At 36.3% G+C, this 20,222-nt stretch overlaps 2 non-coding genes across 2 annotated transcripts; both read left to right on the top strand.

Annotated features, from left to right (window-relative positions):
- The first annotated feature begins 18,641 nt into the window (after window positions 1–18,641).
- Trnay-aua (transfer RNA tyrosine (anticodon AUA)) lies at window positions 18,642–18,714 on the top strand. Its single transcript has one exon. It is a non-coding gene; the product is annotated as a tRNA-Tyr (tRNA).
- Window positions 18,715–19,003: 289 nt separating this feature from the next.
- Window positions 19,004–19,078, top strand: Trnai-gau (transfer RNA isoleucine (anticodon GAU)). Its single transcript has one exon. It is a non-coding gene; the product is annotated as a tRNA-Ile (tRNA).
- Window positions 19,079–20,222: the final 1,144 nt, after the last annotated feature.

Below are 20,222 nucleotides of genomic sequence, written 5' to 3'. Positions count from 1 at the left end.
TGCACCACAGTAAACATAAAAAACCGGCCAAGTGCGAGTCGGACTCGCGCACTGAGGGTTCCGTACTTTTTAGTATTTATTGTTATAGCGGCAACAGAAATACAGCATCTGTGAAAATTTCAACTGTCTAGCTATCACGGTTCATGAGATACAGCCTGGTGACAGACAGACGAACAGACGGACAGACGGACAGCGGAGTCTTAGTAATAGGGTCCCGTTTTTACCCCTTGGGTACGGAAACCTAAAAAAAAACTGGCCTAGTGCGAGTCGGACTCGCGTTCCAAGGGTTCCGTATATTACACAATTTAAACAATGTATTTTTTATGTGAAACGTGAGTGAAATATTTTTAAAAAACCCGTAGGGGTCGGATCAAAAACTAAGTAATTAAGCCTGACTCACGCTTGACTGCAATTTCTAATAGATTTTCCTATAATCTATAGGTAAAGATCTATTTTGCTTATTTTTTTCACAATTTTAGACCCAGTACTTTCGGAGATAAAGGGGGGTGGGGAATGGTCATTTTTTGCCTATTTTCTTGAATAACTTCTAAATTGTTTTTCCTAAAATTATAAAAAAATATATATTTGATTGTCACAATGAGCTCTTTCATTTGATATATAACACGATATAGTTTGAAATACTTTATTTTTTAATTTTCTCATTAACCTCCAAAAGTGGCCCCCATGTTTAAAATTCATTTGTTTGCGTTACATGTCCGTCTTTGGGTCACAAACTTACATATGTATACCAAATTTTTAACTTAATTGGTCCAGTAGTTTCGGAGAAAATAGGCTGTGACAGACGGAAAGACAGACAGACAGACGCACGAGTGATCCTATAAGGGTTCCGTTTTCTCCTTTTGAGGTACGGAACCCTAAAACCATAAAAGAGAACCTGCCAGTAAAACAGTTTTCAGCTTGTGTCGAGTACCTTGAGTAGTTGAGCACATCAACAAACAACGGCGCGAATATAAACTTCCGTCATAAATTAAATCACAGCAAATCAATGGCGCACGTAACCCAATAAAGGTGCCACTGCACTGGCGTGAATTTTTTCCTCTAATTAAGGGGGCACCGCGTGCGCATGGCGTCGCGTAAATCATCCGCCTTATTAAAAGAATTCCACGAATCGAACCTCCTTAAGAAACCTTTAACAACTCTCAAAGAAAAAATAACCTTAACTGAACCGATACACGGTCCGGTTCAGATTGTGTATGCAATTGAAAAGTCATTGATAAGTAGGTGCAGAAAAGTACCTAATGCTTTTTAATATCGCCGAGTGTGAATGATTTTGGTGTATTAAAACAGGTTTGGATTTATTGCTGTAAGTGAACCTATTTCGTTATTTTCATAATAAATATCTAAAGTTCACAAGTAGCTGCCTTTTTTGTTTTTCCATATCTCTTATTGCTTTATGATATGAGGAATACCTTTTATTTTTATACACAATAAAATATAATTATTACTAGTGGCTCTGTGAGCTGTAGACCTCGCAAGCGGGAGAAAACGGTTTCGACTAACTAAATCTTAACAAATCACTTTGATTTTGATGTTGATCGCTTCAACATAATATTTTCTAGGTTTATAAATTTCGCTTTGAAAATTATTGTGGCATTTTAGTAGGTATACATTACCATTAGTTGAACCCTATGAAACTATTAATACTGGATAGAAATGGAATCGATTGGCATAAAAAATTGCATGTGAAAAATAAAAGTTTTCATTTCATAGGTACAAATTGTATGGGAAAAGTTTTCCTCGATTTGTGGCTTTCCTAGGCGGAAGTTTTTTATGGTCCCATACAAGCTTTTGATCGTGGATAGGAATGGGATCGATTGGCATCAAAAAAACATAGGAAAAGCCTGTATTAGGACTATTAGGGACACAACCGCAGTGGTTGACGTGAAACGTGGCGTGGAAAAGTTATTGCGAAGACCGCATAGGGCCGCTTAGGGACCTCATAGCGTAAAGCAGGCGCCCTGTATGTAAGACTTGATTGTTCGCTTTTGCCCTACCCTACAGTGAAAAGCTTGTAGGTAAGAGAAAAAGGGCGCCCCAGGCATATGTCAAAAATGACCTTTTTCTTGCATCCTGTAGGTACCTATGTTCTTTCCAAAATCTGTAAACCCCAATCTTCATTCATTTGAAATTGAGGGAAGGTTTTCTAAGACCATTTTCACGTAGCAGCACGGGATCTGGTAGTTGCCCTCACTGACCCAAACCACCCTGTATACCTGGCTGATTTTTGAATTTCTAAAAGTATTGAAATGCTTAGTAGTGGAGATATATTGAAGGGAGCCACACGAAATCAAGCGCTCGAAACTCTAAAAACCGCACGAGTGCGGGTCGGACTCGCCCACCGAGGGTTCCGTACGTTTTAGTATTTGTTCCTATAGCGGCAACAGAAATACATCATTTGTGAAAATTTCAACTGTCTAGTTATCACGGTTCATTAGATACGGCCTGGTGACATGCAGACGGAGAGACGGACAGAGGAGTCTTAGTAAGTAATATGGTCTCGTTTTTACCCTTTGGATAAGGAACCCAAACATCGGCCCGTTTCGACCTTACGATGTCACCACATATCGAGCAAATTAGGCACTACTTAGCTAGTAGGTCAACTGTGCTAAAGTGCTTTGTTAGTTATTATTAATCTTAACTTCACCATCTTGTTTAACATGGATGATCACTCACACCGGACAGGCGTTGAGCAAAATTTTCTCAATTTTTATTGAATTTTTCAATAATATTATTGAATAATTTACTCCATAAACCCACTCAGACAAACGAATCTATACAACCTAAACCTCAGTTTATGGTGCAAAAAATCTACGTATTTTAAGAACAAAACTGTAAATACAATTATATGAAATTCGGAATAAGGAGAAACACTTAAATCTAAATAAATGTATGGCTCCGCGGTTAAGAACTTTTTAGAAAATTAAAATAACAAAAAAAAAACATATTGTTAGGTCTAGTTAAATAAAAGCTTGTAAAAATGAAACGAAAATACGCTTAGCCCGCGCTTGATCAATCAATAATACGATTTTTTTTTCATTTTTTGAAAATAGAAAAATATTAAATAAATAAAAAAAACAATACGAAATTTAAGTGAAAAAAAAAAACAAAAAGTTATGCAGCAGCATACAATTCCCGGGGATCGAACCGGACCACCCGTTGCAAACGAAAAAAGCGACTGTTTGCAAAACACACAATGCTAGTTCTTATCTAAGCTGACGAAATACAGCTACTCATTCTCGAGTAAAAACTAAACATCTAAATACCGCCAAAACCAGCAATACAACTTTTCTGCATTTTTCGCTGTTTAATCTGTAAACATATCTCAAAAAGAAAATACTGTTATGATATCGATACGACTATTTGTTTGGGCGCGAGCTATCACGACTCCGCCATTTAGAAAATTTTCCAAAAACCGGGTCGACAAAAAAATTCTATTTAATCATAGAATTTGGTCACAAAATTTCACGAGAATCGGTTGAGAATTGCGACCTGTAGAGGAGAACATCCGGACATATAAAAGCAAAATGCCCGAGTCAAACCGTAGACCTTCGCTACGCTTCGGTCAATTAGCTCGTAAATTAAATGTAGATATTATAATGCTACATTTCAAAAAAAAAACCAGGTATAGTAAAACCACCGAATATTTACTATCGGTTGTTCTAATTTACTACCAAATTCTTAATTATAGTATATTTATCTATCAGATCTAACTAGTGATAATGCTAAGAATATGAAAATGGTTGCAACTATTGTAATAAGCGAGGTTTAGATTATTTTTGTTCCATCTGAATCAATAGTGATCATTATTATAATAACAACATATGACGGCAATAGGTTTTAGAATGCTAGCGTGTACTACAGTGGGGAGGGTGGAGGGACATTATTAGCCGGAGCTGATCCGGATCGAATCACACCCGCGATTGGAACACGCCTACAGCGCGTTCTATGATTGCCAGACCGATAATTTAAGAATTATATTAAAAAATGTATGAAATATCAAAGAAGTAAATCGTGATATAAAAATATGACGGCAATAGGTCCTATAGAACGCCAGCACTGTGTATTTACTACAGTGGGGAAAGTGCAGGTGGAGGCCTGGTGGGACATGATTAGGTATCCAAACCTGATCCAGATCGAATTACACCCGCGATTAGAACACAGCTACAGCGCGTTCGACTGTTTTATAATCGATAAATTAAGAATTGTCTTCGAATTATATAAGTAAGAAAGGTCAATGGAGGAAATCTCGATTGGATACAGACTGATAAAATTACAGAATAGATTTCGCACCGCGAGTATATTTCTCTTTCAGTGGCGCGGGCGTCATTATTTATTTTTTGGATAGGCACCGCACCCGGCTCCGGCTCGCCGAGGAGTGGGGTTGTTGAGAGACATGACTTCGTCAGGGCCGTCCACGTCCACATTCACATATATCCTCTGTGGTCATGTCAAGTGGTATTACCGAGATCAATATGGTATTATTATTGGTTATTAGTTTTTTGTTCATTATATTTATAAATGTGTAAGTAATTTTATGTATTCCAATTGTTGTTTTTACATTTTTACTTTGTTGTATATTACTCATTTTGTATTCATTTACCTAGATGGAAGCCGATAAAAAATGAATGAATTATGATCCTCGATATTTATGGAAAATTAAAAGTTACTAACTTCTTCTTTACTAACTTCGGTCCAGACTAAAAAATATCATTTGGCAAAGTCGTAATAAATCCCTGTCAATTACAAACTAAACGAATCAGCCTGTAGCCGATCGGCCCCCAATTCATTCGAGCATATTTTCATAAATGCAAACATTCAGAAAGAATTTCCTTTGAAAGCTCATAAATATTTCCCACTTTTACTACTCCCACCCACGCCCTTCATTATAAAAACCAACTTTATAATAAAGAACATAGAGTTTTTAATGTATTGATTAGAAGCAGTCATAAGCGCGTTTTTAAACGAGAACAGGGAGTTGGAATTAAAGATTAATCTGAATCTCCAATAAATATTGGAACGCATTCGGTTTGAAATTGGAATCGAAGAATTGGAACTTATTCCGGACCCATTTGTAGATGAGGTGTTTTTGCAGCGTGAGTTATGGCGATGCGAGGCGAAATGGTTGGGATGAAAAAACGGTCAAGTCATGAGAGTACTTGCACAATTACGTGATTGGAAAGCGACTTTAAAAAATCTGAGTATTGGTAAGGTAACATTTGTACAAAATTACAAATAAGTAACTTTTTCGGCACTGATACATTAGAGACATTTTAGTTCATCGTAAAAAAGAAGGAAATCGAGCTCTAATTTATTAAATATAATGTGATATTTTTAGGTAAAAACAAATAAATACCTGCATTCCTGCCCAAATCAAAAACCAAATAAAAATGGATTTCACTTTGGTTAAGTCTTCACTTAAGTATTAATATTAACAATAACATGAATTTAATTAATTAATTTAATTCTCGCGGAACCCATTTCAATATCTTTAATAATAATAAAAATGTAATACGCAAAGTAGAAGTTAAGTGATCTGTTAATAAGATTTTTTGTTAATTATTATGATTACTAAAGGGTGAAGGACTTATTCGATTAAGATGATTTCTTGCTCTCTTTGATTCTTCACTAATTAAACATTTTTAAATTAGTAGGAAATGTAAAAAAAATAATTTATGTTAGTTACTTCGATAATAAATCGGCGTTCTATAAATAAGTTAGTATTTTTCTATTATTTTAGAAAGCTTTTATATTCATTAGAAAAGTTTTGGCTTGGTTTTAGGATAAGATGATTACTAAAGTCACTTATACCTAAATAATACCAATCAGTCACTACATTATTATTTATAGTTAACAATAAAAAATTACAATCAATTTGCAAAAAAAAATCTCAAGTTACGTTCGTAGATACCTGTTCGATGTTAGTATTTTATATCAGCGTTGCCATATTCTAGATATTTTCTAGATAATAAATATTTGCGTGGTTTTAATTTAGAGCAACTGAAAAATTCTCTCACCTCCACAACACAAACTTATTGGCCATATTATTTGATTTCCGAACTTTATGCTTAGTTTAAGTTACAGATGTAGGATGTAGTGCATAACTGTTTTCCATCGTATTTCCTCGGAAACGTTCGTATTTGTCATGCTACTTCAGTCAACCACAGTCAGTAATTTTTGTACCGAGACTGACTGAAATAGCAAGACAAGTTCGTACGTTTCCGTGAAATTACGATGGAAATTAAATATGCACTAGATCTGTAATAGATAATGTGTTTCTCTAACCGAAATATGTTTGTTGAAATTGAACTAGCGAAATACCGAATCGGACAAATGTTTGGCAAAACAACCAAATTAGAAGAAATTGCACTCCAGCTATTATCTCTTCTGGCCTCGCCAGCCAATCGGTAACAGACCGCAAATAAATCTGAGTCCGCGTAACCCGTAAATCTGGTCCATTAACTGGCACTTAGCACTTGGCCGAGGGGACCTAATTTAATTTGTTCGACCGCTGTCTTGACGACGGGTAATTTGGCTTTGATTGTTTCTTGGATGTTGGTTCGGCTAGTTATTTGAAAATTAGACCAGCAATTACTGGTTGTCTTTACGTTTTATTTCTTTTACGAATATTTATATGGAAGGAAGCTCTTAATAACAGGCTAGATATACCATACGCATAAGGGAAACAGTCTATTTTCATTACTAAAATGAAATACTAGTGACTTTCATCTTTCAAGCGCGTCACGCTCAAGCTCAAAAACTGTTTAGGATATACAATTTGACTTGGAAGTAGGTGCTGCGATCGAGATTTAGTGATGAAACTTAAAGAGCTAAGGGTTTAGATGAAATGTTTTACGCGGGTATGTATGATTAATAAGCTACAAGAGAATATTACGTTACTTGAAAACATATTCACCTAATGCCAGCACCATACTGCGCTGTATTTGGCAAATATTCGTGTTGCATCCCTTTTGTTTTGTATGTCAAAGGAAAGAGATGCAACACGAATATTTGCCAAATAAGGCGAAGTGTGGTGGCAGCATAACAGACAGAGCTGACGTGTCCCCGAGTCCCCGTGTCCCCGTTTCCCCTTTTTCCTTTAACTCTTCTAAATCATTAATTTTGAAACAGCAGCTGCAATTTTCCATTTACACATTATGCCATAGATCTTATTTAGGCCGCGGTTTCCTTCCGACTCGGGCTGAAATGTGGTGCACTTACGTCGCACACTTGGCGACGTATGGGCCCTCTAACTAGCCGAGACAACAGACGAGGCTCATGGGGAGTTAAGAACGGTTAGAACCTCACTGTTCTAGTAACTGAACACCCCTGAAGTGTACTAAAAATAACGGAACACAATTTCAAAAGTCAATTAAGAGGTACCAAAATACACACAAGGGAGGACAAATAAATAAATTCAAACGGATTATTAATTAAGAGGTGTAAAATTACACATTAAGTACATGCAAATGATTTCCTCGTTGTGTCCTTTACGTAACTCAAAGTTAAGGTACGAAGTTTCTTCGAGTTAAAATATTAGGGGTACTGTAAAAAATTGTACTGTAATAGGGGTATTGTACAAAATTCAAAACAAACAAATATCTGAAAAAAAACACGTTTCGTGTTTAGCATGGCTCCCATCTCATGGTTTCGAATTGTACCTAAGTAAGTAATTAGATTGTCAATATCTTTCGTCCGCCTCTAGCCATCCTTGGCACGCTTGGCGTCAGCGTCGAAGCCGCTAATTGCAGATTTACAGCTCGCGCCGGCGCCGCGGCCGCGACGTATGTGCCGCCGCTCCGCCCCATAAGTGCTAAGTGCTGCTTTTATTGGCTTCACTAGCTAAATTGATGGAAACCGAGCTCTTGGTTTTTACGCCAACTTTTGGACCACATTTGGAATCGCGTTTGAGTCTTTGTTAAAATTAAAATTTATATTTCTCTGAGCAGAGATTGTCATTGCCAAGCTGGAAATTCTGCACTTTCGTAGTTTGTACCTACAAAAGTTACGAGTATAACACAGTGTGAAAATCCTTATTTTCATTTTGGGAGGTATTTGTAATGGTTTTACGAAACTTTTTGTATATTTTAATTATTGTCTTGGAATCCAATAGAAATTCTAAGATAATAAGTATATCAAAGGAAATTACATAATAATTTTGCATTGATGTCGCAACGCCGCAAGATTGAAGACTACTGCAAGACTATATTTCAATATCGCTCCTCGTACGGGTCTGACCACTTAATGTCGTCGATGCGCCGTGCCTCGCTCTGCTGTATTATGCTGCATGCATGCTGTATCCATGCTCAGAGCAACCGTCAATGTTTTTCTGTTTTCTGTTTATAAGAATATCGATGGATCAATCTAAACCTTTCTTTTTAGAACAACTTTTGTTTCATTAATGACACACGGGGTCGATCGTTGTGTATGTATTACGTTCCCACAGGTTGTCCATCACTTCAACCTCTTTCTTTCCGGACTTGGATTCGATGGACGGATGGATAACAAACAACTTGCTTAACCTGACCTAATCGAAGTTTAACAAACTGGCATCCGTAATGGTTACCTCCGATTAGCTACTGACCTGTTACGCTATACTTATAGGATTACAAGACTGCGGGAGTATTCGATGTATTGGCGTTCACCGAGAGCAGTAAGGGACAATAAACACGGCGCAGGTGTGCAGCTATTGGAAAACTTGCGGATTAACGGACGCTGCTTACTGTTCACTAGAGAAGGCCCTGTTTTCGACAGTTGATGGTTTAGTCGATGTTTGGTTTTTTAAAGTGAAACTTTTATTCTATCGCCCCAAATTTTTTGGGCTGTCTTTGGCATGTCGCATTACAGCATTAGTAAAATTCTACTTTATTCCTAGTACTTGTAGTTCATTCATCAGTTCAGTCTTTAATATAAGCATACAACTTTTTGTTTTCGAACATCACGGATCCAATACTTCATTCATTAAGGCTGATATTTGCTTGTAATTTCATACACAATTTTAAGGAACGTAGACCTTATAAACCTTAAATAGGGTGGCCTTCTGTCAAATTCAAATAGAATCAGTCAAAATACATAAAGATAAAAAAAAAAAAATTAGTAAAATTCAACTTTAATTGTAGTAGTTATAGTTCATAGTCTTTTGTCATTCTTTTTGATGTTTATCTAGAATATTAAACTTTGTAATCTAGCAACAGCTGTTGTTTACTGTCACATAAAAGTAAATGTCGTAAACAGAGATATTATAAGCTTTATTTCTCTATTAATTTTAAAGTGTAGCAAGCAACACGAGAATGATGTAAAATTGCGTTGAGGACTATAAATATAATATTGGGATGCTATTTACATCATTCTCGTGTTGCTTGCTACACTTTAAAATTAATAGAGAAAAAAAGCTTATAATATCTCTGTTTACGACAATGACATTCTGCAGAAAATAGTGCGATTTGATGGAGGTACCTGCTTATACGAGAGATAAGTCCTATGCCTGAAATTCTTCAGCTACAAGATGGACTCAAATCACGACATCATTAAAATAAATAAATAAAATAAAAATAAAATAAAATAAAATAAAAAACCTTTATTAATTCTCTACATAAAAAAAATTAAAATATGTTTATAAAAGTAAAAAAAAAGTTTTCTATTGTGTAGAGACCCCTCTACGGGTGTAGGCCTCCTCCAGATTCAGCCAGTTTTTCCTGTCCTTGGCCTTCTGTGACCAGTCTTGACCGGCTGTAGCCACGATTTCGTCGAGCCATTTTTCTTTAGGTTTCCCTTTGTTTTTTGTCCCCGAAGGGCCCCGCCATAGGGTGGTTATTTTTGCCCATCTGTCCCTATGCATACGTGCTGTATGGCCACACCATTTCCATTTTAATTTTTGCGCAAATAATAATGCGTCGATTACACCAGTTATTTGCCGTATGTCTTTGCTCTTCTTTTTATGGAATAATTTTATATTAAGTATGGATCTTTCCATGGCGCGTTGGCAGCGTTGTATTTTATTCTGCGCTTGTTGATTGTATATCCATGTCTGGCACGCATATGTCAGGCTAGGCAGGAGACAGGTATCGAGTACTCTTTTTTTCAGCTTCATTGGCAGACTTGATTTTAAAATTTCGTTGTATTTCCAAAATTTTGACCATGACATCATTACTCATGTGTTAATTTTAAAGAATTTCTGAAGCAAACTGTGTACGGAGCTACAGAGCGTGGCGTGGCGATATTACCCGAAATTCTCCTAATGTGATACCTAATTATTGCAAAGAAAATGGATATAGAGTCAGAAGCTGCAATTATGTTTTTGTTATTTTCATTCCACTGTTTAAAACGTTTTCTATATAATATTCACTAAAATATATAATTATTCGAAATATTTCAGTTAAATGCCTACAATCTGAAATAAGTTTCACTTGCATCGTGGTTTCCTAAAACCACACAATTAATTTATTATAAATAGGTAGTCTGCAATCGCAAATACTTTAACGATATGTTTCAGGCGGTTGTTAAAGTAAATAATGAAGATCAAATTAGTTACTGGATTAACTGTTGTCACCATTTAAGATTTTATCAGTCTTTATAGTTATCGCAAAAAATTATTTAGTATGGCACTATGTAAACTTTTCCGCTACCGATTTGATTATAATTAAAGAATATGAGAAACAATGTACCATTACCTTCAATCCCTAGTAGATTTCTTTCATAAAATATTGGTACAATTACATCCTACGGTTCATTCTATCGATACTCTCCCACCTCTAGATATTCGGTGCACCTAACATTAATTTTGTGTTGTATCGAGTGACGCTACATTATCGACCACTCGAATTAAAAGCGATAAATTGTAGCCGCAGCGAATTGAAAAAGTTCACCAAACGGCAACATTCACGTAATGCACATTGTTTATTGTTTAATTTTAACTTTTGAATAAGTAACTTACATTTAATAAAAAAACGTTTTGAGTGTTAATGTTAACAAAACTTTTTTGTATTTTATGTCGGAGCTTTACAATGATCGGTTTGAAACTTTTGTTTTTTTACTTTATATTTCGTATCATTTAAGCACTAAGCATACAAACATACTTGAAAATATGTAGTTCCCGTTTTTCGTTTATCTCACAATCACCATATATCTAAGCAAAAAGATATTCACAAACATGTCAACATCAACACGATTTGTTTATGTATCTATTATATATAAATGCACGTGTCCTGACTGACTGATTCATCAACGCAAAGCCGAAACTAAAAAAGATAGAAAGTTGAAATTTGCACACTTGGTTGCATTTACAAAGTGTACAAGAGATAAGAAGCGATTTTGAGAAATTCAATCCCTAAGAGGGTTAAAAAGGGGATGAAAGTTTGTATGGTGTTCAATTTTATTTTAAGGTAGGAATTTTAAACTTTGTAAAAGGGTATTTTATTAAAAATCAAGAAAACTAATTTCAGCGTTTTTGAAAATTCATCCCCTAAGGTGGTGAAAAAGGAGTTTGTATGGAAATCAAACATTCTTTTGTACCTACTTATTCTTTGCAAATAAATACTTACTTACTTACTTTTGAGCGCGGGACTTGAATCTGTGCATAAAGGTATATTATTAGAATACAATAAAAGTAATTTCAGCGTTTTCAAAAAATCATCCACTAAAAGTGTTAAAAAGGGGTTGAAAATTTCTATAGAGTTCAAATTTTATTTTAAGCTAGGAACTTGAAACTTCGTAAAAAGGTATTTTATGAAAATAATTTTTTTGTGAATGAAATGTGTGTGAGATGAAATTTGTGAATTTTTGTGAATGCGGGACTTGATTTTTTGTATAAATGCATAATATCAGATTACAAGATAAGTAATTTCAGCGTTTTCAAAAATTCATTCCCTAAAAGGGAGAAAAAGGGGTTGAAAGTTTGAATCCAATACGAATGATTTAAAACTTCTTAGAAAGGCATAATATAAGATTACAAAAAAAGTTATTTCGACGTTCTTGATAATTCAACCCCTAAGGGGGTTCAAAAGGGGATAGAAGTTAAAACTCATGCACCGGTCAATTCGAACAACGTAATAATTACTAGATACGAGAACAATACGAGATCTAATAGATACGTTATAGTTTAGTTCTCAACTAGTTATCTTTTGCAGTTCGTCGTCTATTATTGTGACGTTTTGGGATATCCATTAGATATCCATTGGATGTCTAAGTAATATCTTAAGCAAATCTTAAAGAAATCGTTCAAGAGGACATTCGGAATTGGTGAAAAAACCGGCCAAGTACGAGTCGGACTCGCGCACGAAGGGTTCCTTACCATTACGCAAAAAAACGGCAAACAAATCACATTTGTTGTAAGGGAGCCCCATTTAAATATTTATTTTATTCTGTTTTTAGTATTTGTTGTTATAGCGGCAACATAAATACATCATCAGATGATGTATTTATGTTATGTAAGTCGCAGATTCTTTTTTTAAATAGTTGACTTGAAAGTCTTCAAAGGGGGTTGAGAGAAGAGGGATTTTTATCGAAAACAATTTTTTTCAGTTAAGGGCTTGACACTTCGTACTAGTTCGTACGAGTAACTATTAACAAATGATTAACCGACCTTACTGCTATCTTTTGCTGCATAATGTTCTATGCTTATGTAAAATATATAACCACCAACATACAAATCCACGCGTACGAAGTTGCGGGCAACAGCTAGTTATTAATAATGCCTTTACTTAATAAAATTATTAAGTAACGGCAGAGAGTATCATTAATTAAGCCATACAACGCCACCTTCCTCGTCATTTTGTAGGCAGAGCTATTTACTACATACTTTAGCTTTATGCGTATGAAAACTGTCACCATACTGCTATTTAAAACTACGAAACGTAAACTTAAACTTTCTTGTCTGCTGTTATACCTAGGTCCAAAAATACAATGAATGAATAAAAAATGCGTTCCATTCATATTTTTATTAGTTAATGGCGCCATCTATTTTTACTTTTTTAAGCCTTTGAAGAGAGCTCACTGGTAAAAAAATCTTTACAGAGGAGGGTAGCGTAATTTTTCACCTCAGCTTAAGTCTATTCATTGTTTTAAGTCAAGTGATAAAAGCGATACAAAGGTGACACTAGACTAGAGTAAATTTCTTGTGCAAGTTATTGCTAGGAAATAATTCTAAAATTGCAGTTGAAATTATTGATCTTGGCACTGCGTGATAGATCACAATTGTATACTCGTATGCATTGCGAAAATTAATTTTTTAATACAGTTGCTCAAAAAGTGCTACTTTTCGTGGCTGTTTAGCGTGCGGAAAGTTGGTTTTCGCGAACAAGTGCTTTTTACTTTTCCAATTTTTTTAAATTTTTACTTGATCCAATTCATGACTACTTATTGATAAGTGTTAATATTAGTTTCTTTTAAACGTCGTAATTAACATAAAAACCTACTGTTAATGTAAGAATACAAAAAAAATGCATATTTCATATTTTATTACTTACCTCTTCATCATTATAAGTATTATAACACGTTTATTTTTTAATGTTGAAAAACCGTTCTTAATAAGTTGTCTGAATGGAACGGAACGCCTGTCAAAGAAGAGGCGTATTTTCTTACTGCAAGAATGTTTTAAGTTTCCAAAGGCAACATTCGATATTGTTTTTATAAATATACGTTACACAAATATTCGTAAATAACGATATTTAGGTAATAATAGTACAATGTTTTAATATTTACAGTTGTTTCTGTCTTATAGAACATGCATTTGAAAAAAAAAATAACTCATTGAAGTGGGTTCAATAATAATAACAAAATCTATTCTAGTCGAATAAAAGCTAGAAAAACACCTCTTCATAATGTCAATGATGTCACAGAATGAATAATATAAAAGTATCGAATTCCATTTCTTGCTTTTCTTATTTTTTCGCAACTGTATTAAAAAACGTCGTTCGATACACGTGCGGAAATGTCATTCTTCACTCGTCCCGAGTCTTGCCACTCGCCTACGGCTCGTGGTAAGATATCTCGGTACTCGTGAAGTGATGACATACTTTCCGCACTAGCATCGAAATGTACTATTGTTATAACAGTAACATAACCTACTAAAAATAATGACACTGCGCAGTAATCATCATTAAACTTAATTACTCTATTTACTGAGTTAACTTTCCGTTCTTCCTGCTAATTGTGAAAACTCCACTCTTAATGCAATTAAGGCTTATTTACACGCGCAATCCCAGTTAACCTGAGTTTAGTAGTTGCAATGGACAAACGGACAGACCGCTGACGCAGTTTGTTGCTAATTGCCCTTTACGTCTTAGCGCGGTGCTAGCATGCTCGAGCCTGAACTAAATGGAAGCAAGTATGGATTTTAGACCTTACGCCGACATTAATGGTTATCCCTATCACGTCAAATTGTACTGTACTGCGGGCTTAGCACGGTTATTGTCATATTGCGCGTGAAATGGTTATTATCATATTGCGCGTGATAGGACTGCTGTCTTCTAACGTTATCGTAAAAAACTGTCATTTTGCGAGCATGGTACCGGGCTACGATAACAATATCCCGTCGATAATGCAAGTAATCGACAATCTTTTTTTTTTCCTTTTCTTGATGGACTTGAGGGCGGTGTTGCCCGTAGCCAATGTCACGTAAAAGGGTAGGAACAAAGAAATGCTCTTAGAGCACGACGCTGTTCGGTGGTTGTTGTAGTTGTCTCGTAAAACCGATAGCTGGATTTTACGAGAAGCACGTGGACTACCGGCCGTTGACTCCAAAATGGTGGTTAAACACGCTTTGAGATTAATTCTCCATTCACTGCACACTACCACATTAGATTATTGTATAATAAAGCTATCGATATTACACTTTAAACAATATTAATGAGCAAAAAACAAAGGAATTAATCACGAGGCTACTATCAAGATGGCGTTAGAACCGGAAATCTCTAATCGACAATCATTCGTTAGTGACCACGATTGTCTATGCCTAGAGTTTTTGAAAGATCCATTCAATAGGTGGCCTTATTCAATTGTCGGACATGTGTCTGATGAAGTTTGAACGCGAATAGCTAGATTTATTATTACACTTCGAAATTATAGGCCATAACACACCATCGTACCGCACCGTGACCTTGGAGCAATTCTAGAGGGTCCTTTACGCTCATGCGCGAATCACGGCGCGAAGCCGCGAACGCGAGTGTGGAGTCTAGTTCGCTATTCAGCGAAATCGACTCCACATTCGCGTTCGCGGCTTCGCGCCGCGATTCGCGCACGAGTGTGGAGGGCCCTTAGGAATAGGGACACAAACAGTGTCCCATATTTCCATGTTTTTCTTTTTTTTTCATGGAAATATGGGACACTTGGCAACACTGGCGCACGTGTGCGGCAGTCTGTAAGGTAGGATCGCACCGTTTTGACGGTTCGGTGCGATAGTATGGAAGCCCACGCCAGTACTACCTATTCCTAGAACTGCACCAAGGTCATTGTGCGACGCCCCCATAAGTAAGAGCGAGAAAGAGATATCGCTTTCTCGCTCTTACTTATGGATGCGTCGCACAATGACCTTGGTGCGGTGCGACGGTGTGTTACGACCTGTAAAGGCAAATACGTCAAAACGGTGCGAACCTTACAGACTGCCGCACACGTGCGCCAGTGTTGCCAAGTGTCCCATATTTCCATGAAAAACATTCATTCATTCATACATGACTACGATAACAATATCACGTCGGTAATGAAAAAAGTTATCGACAATCATTCGAAAGTGACCACGATTATCTATGCCTAGAGTGTATGTCAATGGCTGGCCTTATTTAAATTTCGGACGTGTGTCGGACAAAGATTGAACACGAATAGTTAGTTTTATTACTACACTTCCAAATTGAAAAAAGTTTAAATGAGTGACAGTTGAGTGACAGCTTTATACAAATTGACTTGCATTATATAGTTTGTCAAAAGGGCCCTCCACACTCATGCGCGAATCGCGGCGCGAAGCCGCGAACGCGAGTTTGGAGTCTAGTTCGCTAATCAGCGAAATCGAATCCACACTTGCGTTCGCGGCTTCGCGCCGCGTAGTCTGGAGCGGGCTAAACATGAATCTAGTATAACATGGATCGGTCATGAGGGGTGGGGCGAAATGACCGAACGGGATAGTCTTATGTATCTTTAAGTAGTAGTGACAGAGAGCAATATATTACTTTTTGTCTTTGTCATAGTTTCACTTTTCCACCGCTGCCACAACCGAAATTGTGGCAAACAAATAAGTACGTGACATGTCATGCTTCGTTGCTTGTTTAATTATTGTTGTTTTCTATGAAATTGTGCTTTCTCTTATAAAACATAGTGATGGTTAGCGTTTTGAATTGATAAAATAATGGTGAATTGTTCTGTAATTGGCTGTCATAGCCGCTCTGAGCAAAAATATGAGAACATAACCTTTCACACGTAAGTACGGTATTTTACACCTTCCTCTTAACGCAATATGTGAGAATAACATCGTAAAATTACGTTACACTCAAAGCAATGTAGAATCAAACGATTTCAATAAAAATATCACAATTATTTACGCAAATTAACAAAACATTATTTGTAAAATTATCCGCCCAAATTACGTAGGTTGTTTGTGGTAATCTGTCAGCTACTCAGACGAGTCTGAAGTCAGCCGTTTTTAATCTTCTTCTTAATTTAGCTGCATAACAATCATGTTAGGGATACCAGATGAAGATATCATCATTTTATGGGTAATTTTGACTTAAGTTTTTCGTATTTCTAATTCTAAAAAATAAAATAAACAAATGTTGTGAAGATTAAATGTGGTGTACATTAATTGGTGTGAATAATGTGATTGTGATTTGTGATTTCATAAAATTTTAACTCATAATACATTTTATTTTACGTTTTATTTACTAAACATGTTTAGTTTTGTACCACCTGCGGGAATTATAGGAGGTATTTCATTGTTCATACGCCTAAATAGAACGGCCCATTGACATTTATTCAACAATTTTAATACCGTCAAACTTTGCCTCCAGGGTAATCGCCCCAACGTAATTTTTACCAATATGGTACCCCCACGTTTATGACGTCATCTATGTCTATCCCTTACGGGCGCACGCGGTAGCCCGCATCTATGTAATGCTACTCGTAGAGTCGTAGGTCTATGGGGCTAAAGGACCGTCTCATTTCAAACATAGAAATTTCAAACAAGAGAGAGAATCATACTATCTTTGTCTTACACTAGTACTAGCACCCAAAAGAAAAGGATGAGTATAGTTTTTTTTGTTCTTATTTACTGATAAGATTTGCTTGACCAACTATAAGGCCCCATACGCACGAGAGCTTAAAAAGCGTTGCGTGTGGGACGCACCCATAAGTAAGAGCGAGAAAGCGATATCTCTTTCTATAAGCTCTCGTGCGAATGGGTGGGGCCTAACATGCACGGATAATTGTGTTCTCTCAACTTAAAGCACACTCGAGCGCGAATCGCGGCGCGAAGCCGCGAACGCAAGTTAATCTAAAGCGAAATCGACTCACGCTCGCGTTCGCGGCTTCGCACCGCGTAGTCTGTAGCGGGCTTAACGTTTTGACAATTGACAATATTGACATTGACAAGCACGCGTGCGCGTCTGAAGAAAATACTTCGAGCGCCATCTTGATAGTTAGCATCGTGATTAATTACTTTGTTTTTTGCTTATTAATATTGTTTAAAGTGTAATATCGATAGCTTATTATACAGTAAACTAATGTGGTAGTGTGCAGTGAATGGAGAATTAATTTTGAAGCGCGTTTAACCACCATCTTGGAGTCAACGGCCGGTAGTCCACGTGCTTCTTGTAAAGACTAGCTATCGATTTACAAGAGCTAACAAATCACCGTACACTGTCTTGTACAACCGTACAATTTTTGTCGTTTGTAAACCTCTCAATACCTTGATACTGGCGAAATAGTCCCACTGAGCTGAAGCCATAATTTTAAAAGAAGAAGAAGAAGAAGAAGACAACTGACTAGAAAAAAATATATACTGATTTGATGTGAAAACTAAAGAAAATGCCACCGATAATGTAAGTTTCTCTAAAGAACAATAATTTATTTATAGAAAAAGTTATAGTTCGTGTAGATTGTTTGACCAATAATCAATAACTGACTTTATCATGAATTTGTTTTTCAGTCGATGACGATGCTTAGGCGCAGAAGAAAATGCTAGCGAAATATATATATATATACTCCCTGTTTAGACACGTGGAAAGAATGAGTGGAAAAAGGCTAACAAAGAGAGTGTATAAGGGAGAGGTAGAAACGGGAGTTGGGAAGGGGCAGACCTCGGCGGACTTTTTCTGATCAGATCGGGGAAATCCTGAAGAAAGACCAGGTAGAGCACCCTAAACCGGCGAGCGTGTATGAGGAACGTTATGAAAGTGAAGGTAGCGAAAGAGGTATGTCAGGATCGTAACAAGTGGAAATCCGTGGTCTCTGCCTACCCCTCCGGGAAATAGGCGTGATTATATGTATGTATGTAAGTTTGTTAAACTATCACTAACTGAACGTGAACTTCCAATATTACTTGGAACTCCGGTGGCCGTTTAAGAAGTGTAACACTCTTACGGTAGATATCGCTAGGGTCCCCTAGACCCATATAGTGGGAAGATTTGCTGACTATGGATGAGGTCTTGGTGGCTCAATTGGCAGAGCGCTGGAGTATAGATCCAGAGGCCGTGAGTTCAAGTCTCACCCAAGGCAGTAATTTTTCCACTTTTAAATTTATTCTAAGCTTAATAGCATCGATCGCAGACGTTTCTGCTTGTTAAAAACTACGTAATTATTCATACATTTACTCACACTATAGAAAAAGTGCATAAGGATTCTAACAAATATTAAAAACTTTGAAACCCGTCGACCTCACTCAAAACTTCAAAAACATTTTTTTCTTACCCTGTCTGTACCTATATTCTAGAACCTGGTTTTGTATGCAAGAATCCAAGTTTATTGACAAAAAAGACCACCACACTTTGTGCCATAAATTATGTAGGGCTCCGTGGCTCAGTTGGCAGAAGCGATTGGACCGATGTTCCAATGGTCGCAGGTTCGAGTCCTGCCGGAGGTGTAAATTATTCCATTTTTCCTTTAATTTAAAAATCTGGAGTAACGCTCGCATATGTTTCTGCTTAAAAAAAAAGTTAAGTATGGGTATTAGCACATTGTGTGTGTGTGTGTGTGTGTGTGTGTGTGTGTTAAGATCATTTCTTACAGGTAGATGTTGCTGAATACTGAGAAACAAAAAAAATCCCCCTGACTTAAAAACGAGAGCTTTCTAAAAGTGACATTATTTTCTCATAATTTGCCAATGAACCGCCATACTAGCCTGCACCACTATACCTATACAACTCATGACCTCATCTAATCTATTTTGTTTCTGTTTCAGTCATAACATATTAGAGGACACTCAAATTATCGAGGACATGGAAGACTTATTTAGAAAAGGGATAGTCATAAAATTTAGCTATCGAACGAAAGAAGAAAAGTTCTTACATTCCGCCTGGAACAAACCTCTCAGCAAGTGGCATGTCCATGCATTTCGAATAGTCAATAGTCAGTGTTTATTTGTAAAACATATGTAGGTGAATCTATTACAGTGTAAAGGATTTTTTTTTACAAACTTAAGTTGCAACGTTGCAATGTATGTATCAAGTCCTGCAAGATAAATTAGACCACACTTCCCTGTATTCGATTGAGCTAAAACTTCACATACACTCTTTAAGTTGGGTGATAACATAATACATTATATGAGTTGGGTGATAACGCAATATTATGGTACAGTCAGCTGCAGAGAAAAGGCACCCCCTGCATACAAATTTAAATTTGCATGAACGTGGGGTACCTTTTCCCTGCAGTACCATCGAATATCTGATGATGGACGCAGGAAGTGGTCATATAGGAGGTCATAGAAGGAGATAAAATAACGCAACCGAATTTGTGTCTGGATTTGTTAGAATTGTCTTGATAAGTATTAGCATAGAGTTACTTATACTAGAGCGGTACTGTCATATTAAATTTTGTAACCCCAGTAAATTCACTGCCATCTGTCGACATACTTTAAAACTAAAAATGAAGATTTATAAAAATACGATAAAATGTATTTAGATATATAGATAAATGATTTTTTTTATTTGCATTAATTATTTTTATGATTTTGACCCATGTTCTTTCACTGATATGCGTTAAAATTGTTAAATAATAAACGAAACCGT

The sequence above is a fragment of the Cydia strobilella genome, chromosome 1 (genome assembly GCF_947568885.1).
Source record: "Cydia strobilella chromosome 1, ilCydStro3.1, whole genome shotgun sequence".
In the NCBI taxonomy this organism is placed as follows: Eukaryota; Metazoa; Arthropoda; class Insecta; order Lepidoptera; family Tortricidae; genus Cydia; species Cydia strobilella.
Note: the sequence above shows the minus strand (reverse complement) of the source record. Positions and strands in the feature narration are given on the sequence as shown.